We start from the raw sequence: 19676 nt of genomic DNA, 5'->3' as shown, positions 1-19676 counted from the left end.
AGAGGAGGAGCTGTGTCGACCTGCCATGATGGAATGGATCTCTGTCGAATGCGCTTCGATGAATGCTCGCGAAGGGAAGATGGTGTGATTCGGATCTAAATCCCTGTCTCTTTTATAGGCAGCTCATTTGCGCAGCTAGGGGGGTAAATTAAAAAACACCCTGGCTTTTCGCATTCGTTTGACACGTGGAAGATGGCCATTATTGGGCACAGAAGCCAAGGAGCGCAACATTCACCAGAAGCCGAACACTATTCAACAGGTATATGGAGTTTGGAGAAGAACCCGCCTTGCAGTACCGAAGACAAATCTGCGCGCCGGACTCATTATCATTGAAGCCTGGTTCGGCGGCTACTGAGGGAGTCCCGGATTAGGGGGTGTCCGGATAGCCGGACTATAACCTTTGGCCGGACTCCTGGACTATGAAGATACAAGATTGAAGACTCCGTCCCATGTCCGGATGGGACTTTCCTTGGCGTGGAAGGCAAGCTTGGCGATACGGACATGTAGATCTCCTCCCATTGTAACCGACTCTGTGTAACCCTAGCCCTCTCCGGTGTCTATATAAACTGGAGAGGTTTTAGTCCGTAGGACGAACAACAATCATACCATAGGCTAGCTTCTAGGGTTTAGCCTCTCTGATCTCGTGGTAGATCTAGTCTTGTACTACCCATATCATCAATATTAATCAAGCAGGAGTAGGGTTTTACCTCCATCGAGAGGGCCCGAACCTGGGTAAAAACATCATGTCCCTTGTCTCCTGTTACCATCCGCCTAGATGCACAGTTCGGGACCCCCTACCCGAGATCCGCCGGTTTTGACACCGACAGCACCCTTGGAGAGGTTCGTGCCATTATCTGTTATGATGCTGTGTGGAAAACCAAAGCGGAAAATCACCTTCTTCATGAATTGAACCACCGTAGTTGCATCACACTTGCTGACTGGCTCCGCCTCTATCCATTTAGTGAACTTGTCAACTACCACCAAAAGGTGGGTCTTCTTATCCTTGGACCTCTTAAAAGGCCCTACCATATCAAGCCCCCAAGTTGCAAATGGCCAAGTGATTGGAATCATCCTCAACTCCTGAGCCAGAACATGGCTTTGACGTGAAAACTTCTGACAACCATCACATTTCCTTACTAAATCCTCAGCATCAGCATGAGCCGTTAGCCAATAGAAACCGTGTCGGAAAGCCTTAGCCACAAGGGATTTTGAACCGACATGATGACCACAATCCCCTTAGTGGATTTCACGCAGAATCTCACAACCTTCTTCAGGAGAAACGCATCGCTGAAACGCCCCCGAGACACTGCAGTGATGTAACTCGCCATTGAAAATAGTCATGGACTTGGACCGCCGGATTATCTGCCTGGCCAAAGTTTCATCCTCTGGTAACTCGCCCTGGTCATATACGCCAAATATGGCACCGTGCAATCAGGGGTAACATGAAGAATCGCCACCAATTGAGCCTCTGGATCAGGAACAGCCAGATCCTCCTATGTAGGTAACTTGACCGACGGGTTATGCAAAACGTCAAGAAAGGGCGGCACCAGTTTACACTGAGACCCTAGCCGGCTTAAAGAGTCTTCCACTTCATTTTTGCGCCGATCAATGTGCTCAACCCGGTAACCCTTGAAGTGACCAGCAATAACATCTACCTCACGTCGATAAGCCGCCATGGGTGGATCCTTAGAATCCCAAGTACCAGAGACTTGCTGAGCCACCAAATCAGATTCCCCAAAGCATCGTACCCGGCTTAAGTTCATCTCCTTAGCCACCCGAAGACCGTGGAGCAAGGCCTCATACTCAGCTGCATTGTTAGTGCAAGGAAACATTAAGCTGAGAACATAACGAAATTTGTCACCTCGAGGGGAAGTAAGAACAACTCCGGCCCCCGAGCCCTCCAATTGTCTGGATCCGTCAAAGTGAATAGTCCAGTATGTGTTATCCGGTTTATCCTCCGGTGCCTGCAACTCTATCCAGTCATTGATGAAGTCCACCAGCGCTTGGGACTTGATAGCCGTTCAGGGCATATATTTTAACCCGTGAGGTCCAAGATCAATAGCCCACTTAGCAACTCGGCCAGTTGCCTCCCTATTTTGGATGATATCTCCCAAAGGAGCAGAACTGACCACAGTGATGGGATGGCCCTAAAAGTATCGTTTAAGCTTCCGGCTCGCCATAAAAACCCCATACACAAGCTTCTGCCAATGTGGATATCTTTGCTTCGACTCAATGAGCACCTCACTGATATAATAAACCGGCCGCTGAACCGGATACTCCTTACCTGCTTCCTTGCACTCCACCACAATAGCCACGCTGACAGCCCGGGCATTGGCAGCCACATATAACAATAATGTTTCTTTATCAATGGGGGCAACAAGAACTAGTGGCTCAGCTAACTGCTTCTTCAAGTCCTCCAACACCGCCTTAGCAGCATTACCCCAAACAAAGTTGTCTGTCTTTTTCAACATCTGGTATAAAGGGATAGCTTTTTCTCCCAACCGGCTGATAAACCGGCTCAGCACCGCGATATGACCCGCCACACGTTGTACATCGTTGATACACGCCGGTTTAGCCAGAGAAGTGATGGCCTCGATCTTCTCTGGATTAGCTTTAATGCCCCTGTTAGACACCAAAACACCCAAAAGTTTGCCTGCCGGTACACCGAAGACGCACTTGGCCGGGTTAAGCATCATTTTATAAACCGAGAGGTTATCAAAGGTTTCCTTCAAATAATCTATCAGTGTCTCCTTCTTCCTGGACTTCACCACAATATCGTCCACATAAGCATGAACATTGCGCCCAATCTGCTTGTGAAGGCAATTATGTACACATCGCTGATAAGTCGGCTGGGCACTCTTGAGCCCGAAAGGCACAGACACATAACAGAAGGCTCCAAAGGGAGTTATAAAAGTTGTTTTCTCCTGGTCCTTAACTGCCATCTTGATCTGATGATAACCAGAATAAGCATCCAAAAAACTCAAGCGCTCACAACCCGCCGTAGCATCAATGATCTGATCAATACGAGGGAGAGCAAATGGATCAGCTAGACAAGCCTTGTTCAAATCCGTGTAATACACACACATGCGCCAAGTGCCAGTCTTCTTAAGCACCAGCACCGGGTTAGCCAACCACTCTAGATGAAAAACTTCAATGATAAACCCAGCCACCAAAAGCCAGACTACCTCCTCACCAATGGTCTTGCACCTTTCTTCATTGAAGCGGCGAAGAAATTACTTGACCGGTTTAAACTTGGGATCAATATTGAGGGTGTGCTCAGCGAGTTCCCTCGATACACCTAGCATGTCAGAAGGTTTCCATCCAAAGATGTCCCGGTTCTATGAACTCAATGAGCGCGTTTTCCTATTTCGGATCCGGATTAGCACTGATACTGAACTTCTTGGATGAATCACTAGGAACAAAACCAACCAATTTAGTCTCATCAGCCAATTTAAACTTCAAGGCCGGATCATGCTCTGTAGTTGGCTTTTTCAAAGAAGTCACATCCGTCGGATCAACATTGTCCTTGTAGAACTTCAACTCCTCTGTTGCACAAACCGACTCAGCATAGGCCGCATCAGCTTCTTCACATTCCAAAGCGATCTTACGACTCCCATGTACCATGATGGTCCCCTTATGACCCGGCATTTTGAGTTGTAGATAAACATAACAGGGCCTTTCCATGAACCTAGCATAAGCCGACCGTCCAAACAGGGCATGATATGGGCTCTGGATATCACCACTTCAAAAGTCAATGTCTCTGATATTGAATCATGATCATCTCCAAAAGCAGCCTCTAGAGCTATCTTACCAACTGGATACGCCAATTTACCAGGTACCGCACCATGGAAAACGGTGTTTGACGGTTTAAGATTTTTATCTGTCAACCCCATGCGACAGAAGGTTTCATAATAAAGAATGTTGATACTGCTCCCTCCATCCATGAGCACCTTGGTGAACTTATACCCTCCAACCTGAGGCGCCACCACCAATGCCAGATGACCCGAATTATCAACCCGGGGCAGATGATCCTCTCGGCTCCATATGATGGGCTGTTTAGACAAACGTAAATAACATGGGACTGCTGGTCACGCTTGCGTAAGCTAGTGGTGAAGACATGATACTGCCCACTGTTCAACTGCTTCGGGTGGCTCTGGTAACCTGACTGTTGCTGCTGCTGACTCCCTTGATGATTATAACCACCCTGGTTTCCCTGACTGCCTTGATTGCCATGTCCGCTTTGATTACCTTGAAATCCTGAGCCAGAACTGCCTCCACCATAACCCGGCCCATGAGACCCGGGTCCTGAACCGCCGGACGGTCCATGATCATATTGGAAAAGATCCGAGTTTTTGAATTCCCGCATGATAAAGCAATCCTTCCAGAGGTGCGTAGCTGGCCTTTCGCGCGTCCTGTGGCTTGGGCAAGGCTGGTTTAACATGCGCTCAAGATTGACACCTCATCCTCCACTCCACGGGGGCAGTTTACCCTTACGACGCCGACCATTATTCTGCGTGTTGGTGTTAGCCACAAAATCTGAACTATTATCCGCTTTACGCTTACTGTTGTTGAAAGTGCAACTATCCCTAGGTAGTTTTGGTAATTCCTAGCAACATATAGCTCATTGAGCTAATACTATTCCAAGATAAATATTTCAGGGAAGCTCAATGATTGGCATGGCATGGATGAGAAAAGTGGACCCCTCAAAATGCTAAGGACAAAAGGATTGGCTCAAGCTCAAAGCTCAAGACTCTACATTTTATATTTTAGTGATCCAAGATCACATTGAGTCTATAGGAAAAGCCAATACTATCAAGGAGGGATGAGGTGTCGCTTAATGAGGTTCTTGCTCAAAGTGCTTAGTGATATGCTCAAAAGCCCTCAACTACTTTCTCAGATCCACATATGACCTAAACCAAAAGTCAAACTCGGCCCCACCGATTCTTTCTATCTGGCGCCACCGAGTTTAGATGTCATAGCCACTGCCACAAACCCTAGGAAAATCGGTCTCACCGATAGGGATCTCGGTCTCACCGAGATGGGATTGTAATCTCTCTGTTTCCCTTCGTAACATTTCGGTCCCACCGAGATGAGCGATCGGTCCCACCGAGATTGCAATGTAAACTCTCTGTTTCCCCTTCGTAACGTGTCGGTCCCATCGAGATGAGCGAATCGGTCCCACCGAGTTTACCTGACCAACTCTCTGGTTAGCTTATTACCAAAATCGGTCTCACCGAGTTTGAGAAATCGGTCTCACCGAGATTACATTATGCCCTAACCCTAACCATATCGGTCCTACCGAGTTGCATGTCGGTCCCACCAAAAATCCTAATGGTCACTAGATTTACTGAATCGGTCTGACCGAGTTTCTCAATTCGGTCCCACCGAGATTGGTAAGTTGTGTGTAGCGGTTAGAATTTGTTGGAGGCTATATATACCCCTCCACCTCCTCTTCATTCGTGAAGAGAGCCATCAGAACAAACCTACACTTCCAACTTACATTTTCTGAGAGAGAACCACCTACACTTGTGTTGAGGTTAAGATATTCCAATCCTACCATATGAATCTTGATCTCTAGCCTTCCACAAGTTGCTTTCCACTCAAACCTTCTTTCCACCAAATCCAAATCCTGTGAGAGAGAGTTGAGTGTTGGGGAGACTATCATTTGAAGCACAAGAGCAAGGAGTTCATCATCAACACACCATTTGTTACTTCTTGGAGAGTGGTGTCTCCTAGATTGGCTAGGTGTCACTTGGGAGCCTCTGACAAGATTGTGGAGTTTAACCAAGGAGTTTGTACGGGCAAGGAGATCGCCTACTTCGTGAAGATCTACCGCTAGTGAGGTAAGTCCTTCGTTGGCGACGGTCATGGTGGGATAGACAAGGTTGCTTCTTCGTGGACCCTTCTTGGGTGGAGCCCTCCGTTGACTCGCGCAGCCGTTACCCTTCATGGGTTGAATTCTCCATCAACGTGGATGTATGATAGCACCACCTATCGGAACCACGACAAAAACATCTGTGTCTCCTATTGCGTTTGCACTCTCCAAACCCTTCCCTTTACATTCTTGCAAGTTGCATGCTTTACTTTCCGCTGCTCATATACTCTTTGCATGCTTACTTGAATTGTGTTAATATTGCTTGACTTGTCTATCTTTGTTAAAATCTATCAAGAATTAAAATTGGGAAAAGGATAATCTTTTATTTGGTCAAGTAGTCTAATCACCCCCCTCTAGACATACTTTTGATCCTACAAGTGGTATCAAAGCTTTGGTCTCCATTTTCTTTGATTTCCACAGCTTTTGGTGGTCATAGCCTTGGTTTCACAACCTAGGAGAGTATGGCGTCTAGTGAGGGAAATTATCAGCGTAGAGGTCCTTACTTTGATGGTACTAATTTTGCTAGTTGGAAGCATAAGATGAAAATGCATATTCTTGGACATAACCCCGCCGTATGGGCTATTGTGTGTATACTTGCAAGGTGAATACTTTGATGGGAGAGAACCGAACCGTGAAGCTAGCGCGGAAGAGTTGAAGATGCTGCAATACAACGCTCAAGCTTGTGATATCCTCTTCAACGGATTGTGCCCCGAAGAATTCAACAAAATCAGCTGTCTTGAGAATGCAAAGGAAATTTGGGACACTTTGATTGACATGCACGAAGGTACCGGCTCCGTCAAGGAATCCAAATTGGATGTGCTTCAAAGTCAACTTGACAAGTTCAAGATGAAGGATGGTGAAGGCGTCGCTAAAATGTACTCTAGGCTTGCTCTCATCACAAATGAGATTGCCGGCTTAGGGAGTGAAGAGATGACCGACAAATTCATCATCAAGAAGATCCTAAGAGCCTTGGATGGAAAATATGATACCGTGTGCACATTGATCCAAATGATGCCCAATTACAAGAATCTCAAGCCAACGTAGGTCATTGGAAGAATTGTTGCTCATGAGATGTCACTCAAGGATAAGGAAGAGCTCCATAACAAGTCAAGTGGTGCTTACAAAGCCTCATGTGAAGCTCCCACATCATCAAGTGAGAAACAAGCCTTCAATGAAGAATTGAGCCTAATGGTGAAGAACTTCAACAAGTTCTACAGGAGTAGTAGCAAGGAAAGAAGTTCCAAGTCAAGGTCCTACAATGACAAAAGATCTTCGAGTCGAGAGCGTAATTGCTACAATTGTGGAAGACCCGGACACTATTCCAATGAGCGTACGTCTCCCTACAAGAGAAGAGAAGAATCACCTAAAAGAAGAAGTAGAAGAGAAGAATCACCACCAAGAGAGAGGAGGAGTAGAGATGATCGTTATGAACAAAGAACATCCCGAAGGAGCAAGGATTCGGAAGGGAAGGACAAATCGTCAAAGAGCTACACAAAACAAAGATATCAAGATCATGTTGGTGAATGGGTATCCGGCTCCGACTACGAACATCACTCCGAGAGAGCTATCACTCCGACTCAGAACATGCTCAAGATGAAGGTGTTGCTGGTCTAGCACTTGTGTCAACCAACTCCTACGACATATTTGATTCACCAAATGAAGGACTTGGAAGATGCTTCATGGCTAAAGGCCCTAAGGTATTACACCCCAAGTATGTTGATTTCAATAGTGATGAAGATGACTTGTTAGGTGATGATGATTTAGTTGTTGACAACTCTAGTGATGAATACTATGATGAAACGTCAATTAATCATGCTAATCAAGATAAAATGAATGACAATGATAAGGAGAAGATTGAGCTTCTAACTAAAGAACTAAACACTCTTATGTTAGCTCATGAAACTATCTTAGGAGATCATCGAGAACTTTTAAGGGCTCATGAGAAATTACGTTTTGAAAAGCTCAACCTTGAGCAAGAAAATGAGTTTTTAAAAGCTATGAATGATGATCTTTGCAAGAAAAGTTCTTCTTACATTGCCAAGCGTTTACTCTTATCTACTTACATGCCTCAAGTCAAGTCTAGTAACAAGAACAAGAAAGATTCTTCGTCTAGTAGTAACAACAATCATCATGCTAAATCCAATGTTGTTGCTTCTAGTAGTTCTCTTGATTCCACTAATGATTCTCTTAGCCAAGTTACACTTGAGCAAGAAAATAGCTTATTGAAGGGAATTATAGAGAAAGGTGTTTACAAGAGCCTTGCTAGAAGTAAGCAATTCGAAGAAATTGTACGCAAGCAAGGAAGGCATCGGAAGAACCAAGTGTTGGTTTTAAACGAAAGTTCAATGCCAATGGAGTTGAGTGGGAAGAATATCAATACCCCAAGACGAAGTTTGTTCCTCAACAAGAGAAGTATGATCCTACTTCATTCAAAGGAACACAAGCACAAGATGATCTTCCACCACAAGACCACACGCATAATGGCAAGGACAAGCTTCAAGAGGATATTGATGCATTTGAAGAAGCTCCTAAAGCCTTGGTCAAGTGGGTTCCCAAAACTACGTCAAGTTCTACTTCATCAAGTATGACTACAACTCCAAGGATTCCCATCAAGATGGTGTGGATCCTGAAGAAGAAGAACTAGAGAGTTCTTGAGGGTGACTCCGCCAACATACTTCACTCTTATCATTTTGGCGAGGACAAGTGCAACCAACTTCCACATCTTGCACTAGTTCATGGAGTCACAAACCCTCTTGTTGGTAAGACAAGGGACAAGGTAACCTAATGCTTTCATAGACATCATCTTGTGTGTGCATGACTCTATGTCTATGGATATCCTTGTTTGTTCCTTGTGGGACTAACCCGTGTAGGTATTGAAAGTGCAACTCACTCCAAAGGATTGCTCTAAAAGATCTACATCAACATAGAGCATCTACATCTTCAACACCTACATGAAGTCAACATCGACAAAACCCAAGCTTAGTTCATCCCTCTTTGGGGGATCTCACATCTAGGGGGAGCTTTACTCTAAGAATTGAGCTAAAGCAACTCTAATGATGTGAACACATCAATGCATTATGTAAAAGTGGCAACCCCACTTGAGCTTAAACGATGAGTATGACCTATGATCAAATGTTCTCATTTGACTCCTAAGTAAAAATACTCATGTATAGATGACCTAGTCATCACCAATTGCTTGATAGATGCTAGAATTGGTTGTGCACGCTTTGTCACATATTTTATCTGCCATCTTATTGTGAGCATGTCATTTGCATATTTTACTCATTCAAGGACATCCACTTGTAGTTTTGCTTGTTTGGCTTCTTTTCTTTTTGCAAAGTGGATGGACAAGAATGCCTAAGAACCCTCTCTATCTATCTATGCTATTCTTGTCTCAAACTCTATTCATGCTACATCACAAAGTTTGATCAAGTCAGATTCGAACCACTCTGTGTGAGGAGCACTCGGAGTCCCCGATTCGTCATAGACTTAAACTTCCAAAACTTCTTTGTGCGTTTCGATCTGACCGAATCATCCTTTTCGGTCATACCGAGATCACTAAGATGATCTAGGTTTTCAATCTCGGTGCAACCGATTTGAACTTTGCGGTCACACCGAGTTGCAGCAACTGCTTGCAGTTATGCATCTCGGTGCCACCGAGTCGTTCCACTCGGTCACACCGACAGGGTCAGGCTATAAATACCCCCGGGCCAAAATTTGGAAATTTCTCCGAATCACTTTGCCCGCGCTTAGCCTGCTCTGCCTCCCTGGGTCTCCGGATCGTCCTCCTCGTCGCCAGCCGCCTCCCGCCATCGTCAACGGAAATCTTCTCCGCCGTTTCCGCCGTAGCAAGTCCTTCGCCGAACTTAGGGTATGGACTTGATCCTTGTGCTATCTCAATCCAACTCCTAGCACGTTGTTTTTGCCATGTATCTTGCCACTATTGAGATCGTTCCATCCAACAAAATAGATTAGTTTCGATTAAGAATTTAGGGTTAGGTTTCCGCCGAAATCATCTCGGACCGACCGAGTTGTAGAAATCGGTTCCACCGATTTGTCTTAGGCCATTGCACATGTGATTCTCGGTCTAACCGAGAATTGCAAATCGGTGTGACCGAGTTCAGGACTTTGTGAAACCCTAGCAGTCTCGGTGCCACTGAACTGTGACTCGGTCTGACCTTGTTCACTAGTTTAGGTTCCAAAAGCTGCTTCAGTATCACCGAGTTTATAAATCAGTAGATCCGAAATGTTTTCTGTGGAAAACTAAAACTAAGTTTTTAACTCATTCTTTTGCAAAAATCTCTGTGCTTTGTGATGCTCATCCCCTCTATCTCATCTATATCTATTCATAGGGTCTGTTGCCAGTATTTGCACTATGTCTGATCAGAGTGACAGCCAGAACAGAGAAGAAGAACAAGTTCACTTGAGTGAGGGCACTAGTTCCTCCAGTTCCTCAGATGAGGGCAGCAGGAGCACTCCCAGCAACTTGCCTAAAGCTACCACTAGGGCCAAAAAGAAGAGAACCTCAGATTCTGAGGATGAAGATTATGTGGCAGAAGAGGACGAAGCCACCTCCAGGAAGGTGCTGAAGAAAGAATATGACACATCTGCTGCCACCAAGCCTGGCTTGAATAGGAAAGTCCCAGCCAAGAGGACTCCTATGCTGAAGGTCAGAGGATCAACTCAAGAGACTTTGGGATCTGAACCCAAAGACCCAGAAGTGGCTGAAAAGAAAAGGAAAGAAAGAGCTAAGAATACTATGGCCAGAGTAGTTGGAAAACCCTCTATGATGGAAGAAGAGGAAGAGGTTGCTGTACCAGCACCTAAAGCTCACAAGCTGATGGGAGATGCAATTAGATCAGGGACTGCTTCATCTAAGCCCAAAGATGCTCCCAAAGCTGCTCCCAAGCCCAAGACTGCACCCAAGAGAAACACTAGGAGCATACCAGCTGCAGAGAAGAACAAGGCCCTAGTGCCTGAAGATGCTGAAGAAGAAGAAGATGACGAGTCACATGTCTTGAGGAAGTTGAAGCCCAAAATTCTAGATCACAATGATGCTCACCCAATAGCTGAGGATATGAAGCTCAGGAAGGATGCATGTCTCAGACAATGGAGATTGAGAGATCCCTATGCTGTCAGGAGAAGGACTGTTGTGGACTACAGGTTCCATACAAAGGAACAACATGACTTCTATGAGACAGTGCTGCTTGATAAGAAGCCAATTGTCTATGATATGAGATGGGTGGACTGGGAGTACATCAGGAAGAATGAAGAACATTACCCAGGAGTCTTTGACAACTTCAAGTCTTGTGGGGTAGATGACTTTGTTGGGCAGAAGCTCACAAAGTGGAATGATGAGATTATTATGCAGTTCTACTCCACAGCTCACTTCTACCCAGATGGAAGGATTCTCTGGATGTCTGAAGGTACTAGGTACCAATCAACATTTGAAGAGTTGGCAGAGTTGATCAATGCTCCTAAGGAAAATGAAGATGACTTGGATGTCTATGTCAAGAAGAAGAAGGATCACAACTCCATGGCACATATGTACAGAGAGATCCTAGATGCTGCAGTTGAGACTCACAAATTTGGATCAGTACATTACCTTCTGTCAGGTTTGCCAACAATCAACTGGATCCTCAGGCACACTCTATTGCCAAAGTTAGGTGATCACAAGATGATCAGAGGCCATGCAATTAATTTGCTTCACATATTTGATGTGCCTCAGAAGTTCGAGGTCATGAGCTTAATTGTTGAGACTATCAGGAGGACTGTTACTGACTAGAAGAAAAGTTGTGGGTATGCCCCATAGATTTAGGAGCTCATCAACTCCAAGATGGGCACAGGCACATATCTCTTGGACAAGGAGCATATGCCCATCTACCCAGACTTTGAGGACAACACTGTAGTGATGGATGAAAATGAACCATCTTCTGTGCAAGCACAAGTAAAGAAGGAGAAGGCAAGGACTGAAAAGGCTGCAAAGATGCCAACTGCTGAAGAGGCATCTCAGTACTTCCTGAAGAGCAAGCAAGATCAGCTTGGCTACTTGATTGCCTCCACTCTGAGGATTGAGAAGGGTTTGGCCACCCTGACACAAAACCAGGAGAGCTTGGAGAGGATCATGAAGCAGAAGTTCTATGACTTAGATGTGAAGGTCACTGAGATACAATCAGTTGTTGAGCAACTTCAAGATGACATGGAGGAGAGGAAGGGCACGTCTACCACAGATACATTTGCTAGAGTGCCCAGAGGCCAGAGATCTGCTGCAGTGCCAGTGACAGACACCAGAGCAACTTCATCAGCACCAGCAATAGCTTCAGTGCCACCAGCTCCAGCAGTCACTCCACCAGCTCCATCAACCTCAACTGATGCCTTCGTCCTTGGAGTCATTTCTACACCACCACATCAAGACCAAGCCTGAGAATCGATATAGCACTATGCATTTTTATGAACTTTTTGGTAACTTGTTGCCAAAGGGGGAGAAAATGTATAGATCATAGGCTTCGAGAGAGAGTGTTGCCTTTGTTCTCTCTTGTTTTGGTGGTTGAACCTTATTTGTTTGCTTGTTTGAGATACATTCTGCGTTTGTGTGATACTTGGATGATCATGTGTTTGATCATATACAATGCTACCTTAATGCTTGTTGGATGACATTATCCTTTTATCTCTATATGATCATTCACTTTGCTTGGTGATGAGTGCATGTACTTAATTATTATCATTTTGAGCGCTCCACCAAGATGTATGTGACACGGAAGAGTAACCCATGATCCTGATTCATTGTGCATTTACAGTCCAAAGCAAATCTTAAATTATGCACAAATTTAGGGGGAGCTCTTGTTTTTCACATACTTCTCAAAGCGACAATGTTTTCAATCTTATTATCATTTGTCGAAGCTTTGATCTATATGTTGTCATCAATTACCAAAAAGGGGGAGATTGAAAGTGCAACTATCCCTAGGTGGTTTTGGTAATTCCTAACAACATATAGCTCATTGAGCTAATACTATTCCAAGATAAATATTTCAGGGAAGCTCAATGATTGGCATGGCATGGATGAGAAAAGTGGACCCCTCAAAATGCTAAGGACAAAAGGATTTGCTCAAGCTAAAAGCTCAAGACTCTACATTTTATATTTTAGTGATCCAAGATCACATTGAGTCTATAGGAAAAGCCAATACTATCAAGGAGGGATGAGGTGTTGCTTAATGAGGTTCTTGCTCAAAGTGCTTAGTGATATGCTCAAAAGCCCTCAACTACTTTCTCACATCCACATATGACCTAAACCAAAAGTCAGACTCGACCCCACCGGTTCTTTCTATCCGGCGCCATCGAGTTTAGATGTCATAGCCACTGCCACAAACCCTAGGCAAATCGGTCTCACCGATAGGGATCTCGGTCTCACCGAGATGGGATTGTAATCTCTCTGTTTCCCTTCGTAACGTTTCGGTCCCACAGAGATGAGCGATCGGTCCCACCGAGATTGCAATGTAAACTCTCTGTTTCCCCTTCGTAATGTTTCGGTCCCACCGAGATGAGTGAATCGGTCCCACCGAGTTTACTTGACCAACTCTCTAGTTAGCTTATTACCAAAATCAGTCTCACCGAGTTTGAGAAATCGGTCTCACCGAGATTATGTTATGCCCTAACCCTAACCATATCGGTCCTACCGAGTTGCATGTCGGTCCCACCGAAAATCCTAACGGTCACTAGATTTACTGAATCGGTCTGACCGAGTTTCTCAATTTGGTCCCACCAAGATTGGTAAGTTGTGTGTAACGGTTAGAATTTGTGTGGAGGCTATATATACCCCTCCACCTCCTCTTCATTCATGAAGGGAGCCATCAGAACAAACCTACACTTCCAACTTACATTTTCTGAGAGAGAACCACCTACACTTGTGTTGAGGTCAAGATATTCCAATCCTACCACATGAATCTTGATCTCTAGCCTTCCCGAAGTTGCTTTCCACTCAAACCTTCTTTCCACCAAATCCAAATCCTGTGAGAGAGAGTTGAGTGTTGGGGAGACTATCATTTGAAGCACAAGAGCAAGGAGTTCATCATCAACACACCATTTGTTACTTCTTGGAGAGTGGTGTCTCCTAGATTGGCTAGGTGTCACTTGGGAGCCTTCGAGAAGATTGTGGAGTTGAACCAAGGAGTTTGTACGGGCAAGGAGATTGCCTACTTCGTGAAGATCTACCGCTAGTGAGGCAAGTCCTTCGTGGGCGACAGCCATGGTGGGATAGACAAGGTTGCTTCTTAGTGGACCCTTCTTGGGTGGAGCCCTCCGTGGACTGCACAGCCGTTACCCTTCATGGGTTGAAGTCTCCATCAACATGGATGTACGATAGCACCACCTATCAGAACCATGACAAAAACATCTATGTCTCCTATTGCATTTGCACTCTCCAAACCCTTCCCTTTACATTCTTGCAAGTTGCATGCTTTACTTTCTGCTGCTCATATACTCTTTGCATGCTTGCTTGAATTGTGTTAAGATTGCTTGACTTGTCTATCTTTGTTAAAATCTGTCAAGAATTAAAATTGGGAAAAGGATAAGATTTTATTTGGTCAAGTAGTCTAATCACCCCCCCTCTAGACATACTTTCGATCCTACAGTTGTTTCCATGGCCCACCGGGTTATGTTGCAGCCCCTTGGTGCTGCCGCCCTTCTTTCCCTTTCCCGACTTTTCATCATCAGACTCGGGGTCCTTGGTACTATCAGAGTCGGCATACTTAACCAGAGCTGCCATAAGCGTTCCCATGTCGTTGCACTGACGCTTGAGCCGTCCCAACTTCAGCTTCAGAGGCTTGAGCCGGCAATTGCCCTCCAACGTTAAGACTGCTGTATCGGCATTGATGCGCTCCGATGAATGCAAGATTACTGAAACCCGATGCACCCAATGGGTTGTCGATTCACCTTCTTCTTGGACACATGAATGTTAGTCCACAATTGACATGGGCTGCTTGCACGTGTCCTTGAAATTCTGGATAAACCGGGCCTTTAAGTCGGCCCATGACCCAATGGAGTTAGCTGGCAAAATTTTCAGCCAAGTGCGAGCTGTTCCTTCCAACATCATGGTGAAGTATTTAGCACATGCCGCCTCATCCACATCCAGCATCTCCATCGCCATCTCATAGCTTTCGACCCATGACTCGGGGTGTAAGTCAGCAGTGTAATTGGGCACTTTACGAGGACCCTTGAAATCCTTGGGCAGCCGCACATTGCGTAGAGCCGGGGCTAGACACGGCACCCCCAAAGAACTGAAAGCAACCCCTGGTTCCACTGAAGTTGTTGCACGAACTGGGGTAGGCTGACGTGCCGCATACTGCGCAGCTAACTCGACTTCTCAACGCGCTCTGCCCTGATCCACTATGTTCTGAGCATCAGCTCCCCCTCCTGCCGGGTTAGGCCCACGGGGCGGATTATGGTTCCGTCCACTGCTTGACACGGTCGGTTCTTCAATATGCCTGCTGTAACTCCGGCTCGGGCTAGGGGTGGAATGAATCCTGTCTCGACTATATGAATAAGCCTGCTGCTGAACCATTGCTGTTTGAAGGAGATCTCTGGCCCGCCGTGTCTCAACCGCCGCCGGAGAGTCGCCTTCCATTGGAATAGCTGCCAATCGCGACGACGCAGCGATCATGTTATTCAAAGGGGTAGGAAAATGACCCAGTGGTGCTGGCATGTGCTGAGGCAGGTCATGGTTCTGTCGAGGCGGGTCCGGTGCTCCTGTCCTAGGTGCTTCAACCCGGTTTACCGCTGCCGGGTTACTGGTTCCTGCTCCTGGCGTGCTAAAGGATTCCTTGCTTCATAAACCGGTGGTAGAAGAGACTGATGCCTCCTCCTCATCATGTTGTTTGAAGCGTTCTGATCCAGCATGAGCCGGTAAGATTCTGCATGAATCTGCTGTGCCTGAGCATCCAGAGCGGCCCGCTCCTCAGCCATCCTGGTTTCCTCAGCAGCCATGTCCTCCTTGGCCCGAGCTATCTAATCTCGTTGTTTTGTGATCTCCGTGTTATGCTGATCTCGATTATCTGGGTTAACCTTTGTGGTCGACAAAGTATTCAAGGCGTCCAATAAACCGGACAGGACTTGAGCCGGCAGGCGCAGGGCCTCCGGCCCCGGCTGCGGATCCGGAAATCATTGCCGCCACAGCTGAGGAGTGCTACGTGGGCTGCGTACCGACCATGAAGATCGCAACCCGGTTTGGTAGTTCAAGGGGGTCCGAAATACAGTCGCCATCGGAACAGCCCCCGAATCGGCCATCTGGCATGACTCGGTCTCACTGGTGGATGACTGATACGTCTCCAACGTATCTATAATTTTTGATTGTTGCATGCTATTATATTACCCCTTTTGGATGTTTATGGGCTTTATTTTACATATATATATATATATATATATATATATATATATATATATATATATATATATATCATTTTTGGGACTAACATACTAACCGGAGGCCCAACCCGTATTGCTGTTTTTTTGCCTATTTCAGTATTTTGAAGAAAATGAATATCAAACGGAGTCCAAACGGAATGAAACCTTCAGAAGCGTGATTTTTGGAACGTACGTGATCCAGAGGACTTGGAGTGCAAGTCAAGAAGCAGCCGAGGCTCCCACGAGATAGGAGGGCGCGCCCCCTGTAGGGTGTGCCCCCTGTCTCGTGGGCCCCTCGGGCGTCCACCGACATACTTCTTCCTCCTATATAAGCCTACATACCCCAAAAATATCCAGGAGCAGGACGAAACACAATTTCCACCACCGTAACCTTCTGTATCCGCGAGATCCCATCTTGGAGCCTTCGTCGGCACTCTGCCTGAGGGGGAATCGACCACGGAGGGCTTCTACATCAACACCCTTGCCTGTCCGATGAGTTGTGAGTAGTTTACCATAGACCCACGGGTCCATAGTTATTAGCTAGATGGCTTCTTCTCTCTTTTTGGATCTCAATACAATGTTCTCCCCCTCTCTTGTGGAGAACTATTTTATGTAATCGCTTTTTTGCGGTGTGTTTGTCGAGATCCGATGAATTGTGGGTTTATGATCAGATTTATCTATGGATAATAATTGAATCTTCTCTAAATTCTTTTATATGATTGAGTTATCTTTGCAAGTCTCTTCGAATTTTCGGTTTGGTTTGGCCTACTAGATTGATCTTTCTTGCCATGGGAGAAGTTCTTAGCTTTGGGTTCAATCTTGCGGTGTTCTTACCCAGTGACAAAAAGGGTTGCAAGACACATATTGTATTGTTGCCATTGAGGATAACAAGATGGGGTTTATATCATATTGCTTGAGTTTATCCCTCTACATCATGTCATCTTGCTTAATGCGTTACTCTGTTCTTATGAACTTAATACTTTAGATGCATGCTGGATAGCGGTCGATGAGTAATAGTAGTAGATGCAGGCAGGAGTCAGTCTACTTGTTATGGATGTGATGCCTATATACATGATCATGCCTAGATAACGTCATAATTATTCGCTTTTCTATCAATTGCTCGACAATAATTTGTTCACCCACCATAATACTTATGCTCTCGAGAGAAGCCTCTAGTGAAACCTATGGCCCCCGGGTCTATCTCTTATCATATTTGCTTTCAATCTACTTTTATTTGCATCTTTATTTTCTGCATCTGTATTATAAAATACCAAAAATATATTTATATTATCATACTATCTCTATCATATCTCACTTTCGCAAGTGGCCGTGAAGGGATTGACAACCCCTTTGTCGCGTTGGTTGTGAGTTCTTTGTTTGTTTGTGTAGGTTCGTGGGACTTGTTGAGGAGCCTCCTACTGGATTGATACCTCGGTTCTCAAAAACTGAGGGAAATACTTACGCTACTATTGCTGCATCACCCTCTCCTCTTCGAGGAAAACCAACACAAGCTCAAGACGTAGCAAGAAGGATTTCTGGTGCCGTTGCCGGGGAGGTCTTCGCTCAAGTCAAGACATACCAAGTACCCATCACAAACTCATCTCCCCCGCATTTACTTTATTTGCCATTTGCCTCTCATTTTCCTCTCCCCCACTTCACCCTTGCCGTTTTATTCGCCCTCTCTTTCCCAATCTCCTCCTCTCTTTTCCGCTTGCCTTTTTTCCGTTGCCCGTGTGTTTGCTCGTTTATCTTGTCGTTATGGCTAGTCCCCCTATCCTTATAATCACTCCCAAACAAGAAATTCTCAATTTTAAGCAAAGGGAGGGAGAAAATTTAAAAGATGCTTGGCATAGAATTTGCAATGCCCAATATAAATCTTCTAGGAAGCTTTCCACTTCCGTTCTTTTCCACAATTTTTATGTAGGCATTACTCCTTGGAATAGATGTGTTCTTGATATTGCTACCGGAGGTGATTTCATGAGTAGCCATACGTTTGATTCTTATAATGCCGTGTTGGATTTGTTTGGCCCTCCACCTCTTTTGGTCAATGGAACCATTTTAACTTTAGAACACGTTATGCAACGACTTGATATTATTGAAAATAAAATTGCCACTGTTGAGTTGATTGAAAATTTGGATAAAAAGAATCATAGTCATATCACCCAATATGGATCTAGGGTTGGAGTTACTTTGAAAAATCTTAAAGAGAAAGAACCTATAGTTAATGAAAAAATAGATCTTGATTCTGCTAGAATTGGTAAACTTGAGGATATAATTACCAATTTAGTTTCGGCATTTTCTTCCATGAAAAACACTCCAAAACCCCCTACAAAGACCGCCAAGCTTATTTATGTTCCTAAAAATAAAGGCAAATCTTCTAGTAAGGGAGACATGGATCTCAAATCCATAAGGGCTCACCCCAATTGTCAATCTATCATGCGGGCTACTTATGAATCAAGTGCCAAAGATGGCACTCGTTAGATCTATGTTCGCTTTTATGCCTAGCTAGGGGCGTTAAACGATAACGCTAGTTGGGAGGCAACCCAATTTTCTTTGTGTTCTTTGTTTTTGTTCCTGTTTAGTGTTAAATTTTGTTTCTACTTTCTGTTTAGATGTGTTTTTAGCTTTTAGTTAGTGTTTGTGCCAAGTAGAACCTATAGGATAAACTATGATGATAGTTGATTTGATTCTGCTGAAAAACAGAAACTTTGCGCTCACGAGAAAAAATTCAATAAATCACAGAAAGATGATTTTGCATTGATTCTTTTTGATTCTGATCAATAAAAAATTTTTCCAGTACGTCCTATTTTGGTAGGATATTTAGAGTTCTAGAAGTTTGCGTTAGTTACAGATTGCTACAGACTGTTCTGGTTTTGATAGATTCTGTTTTACGTGTGTTGTTTGTTTATTTTGATGCATCTATGACTAGTAAAATAGTTTATAGACCATAGAGAAGTTGGAATACAGTAGGTTTAACACCAAAATAAATAAATAATGAGTTTATTACAGTACCTTAGGTGGTGGTTTTGTTTTCTTTCACTAACGGAGCTTATAAGATTTCCTGTTGAGTTTTGTGTTGTGAAGTTTTCAAGTTTTGGGTAAAGCTTTTATGGACTATGGAATAAGGAGTGGCAAGAGCCTAAGCTTGGGGATTCCCAAGGAACCCCAAGATATTCAAGGATAGCCAAAAGCCTAAGCTTGGGGATGCCCCGGGAAGGCATCCCCTCTTTCGTCTTTGTTCATTGGTAACTTTACTTGGAGCTATATTTTTATTCACCACATGATATGTGTTTTGCTTGGAGCGTCGTGTATTATATTAGTCTCAAAAACTGAGGGAAATACTACTATTGCTGCATCACCCTCTCCTCTTCGAGGAAAACCAACGCAAGCTCAAGATGTAGCAATG

This window comes from Triticum dicoccoides, chromosome 7B (assembly GCF_002162155.2).
Source record: "Triticum dicoccoides isolate Atlit2015 ecotype Zavitan chromosome 7B, WEW_v2.0, whole genome shotgun sequence".
Taxonomy (NCBI): domain Eukaryota; kingdom Viridiplantae; phylum Streptophyta; class Magnoliopsida; order Poales; family Poaceae; genus Triticum; species Triticum dicoccoides.
This window is presented reverse-complemented; position numbering follows the sequence as displayed.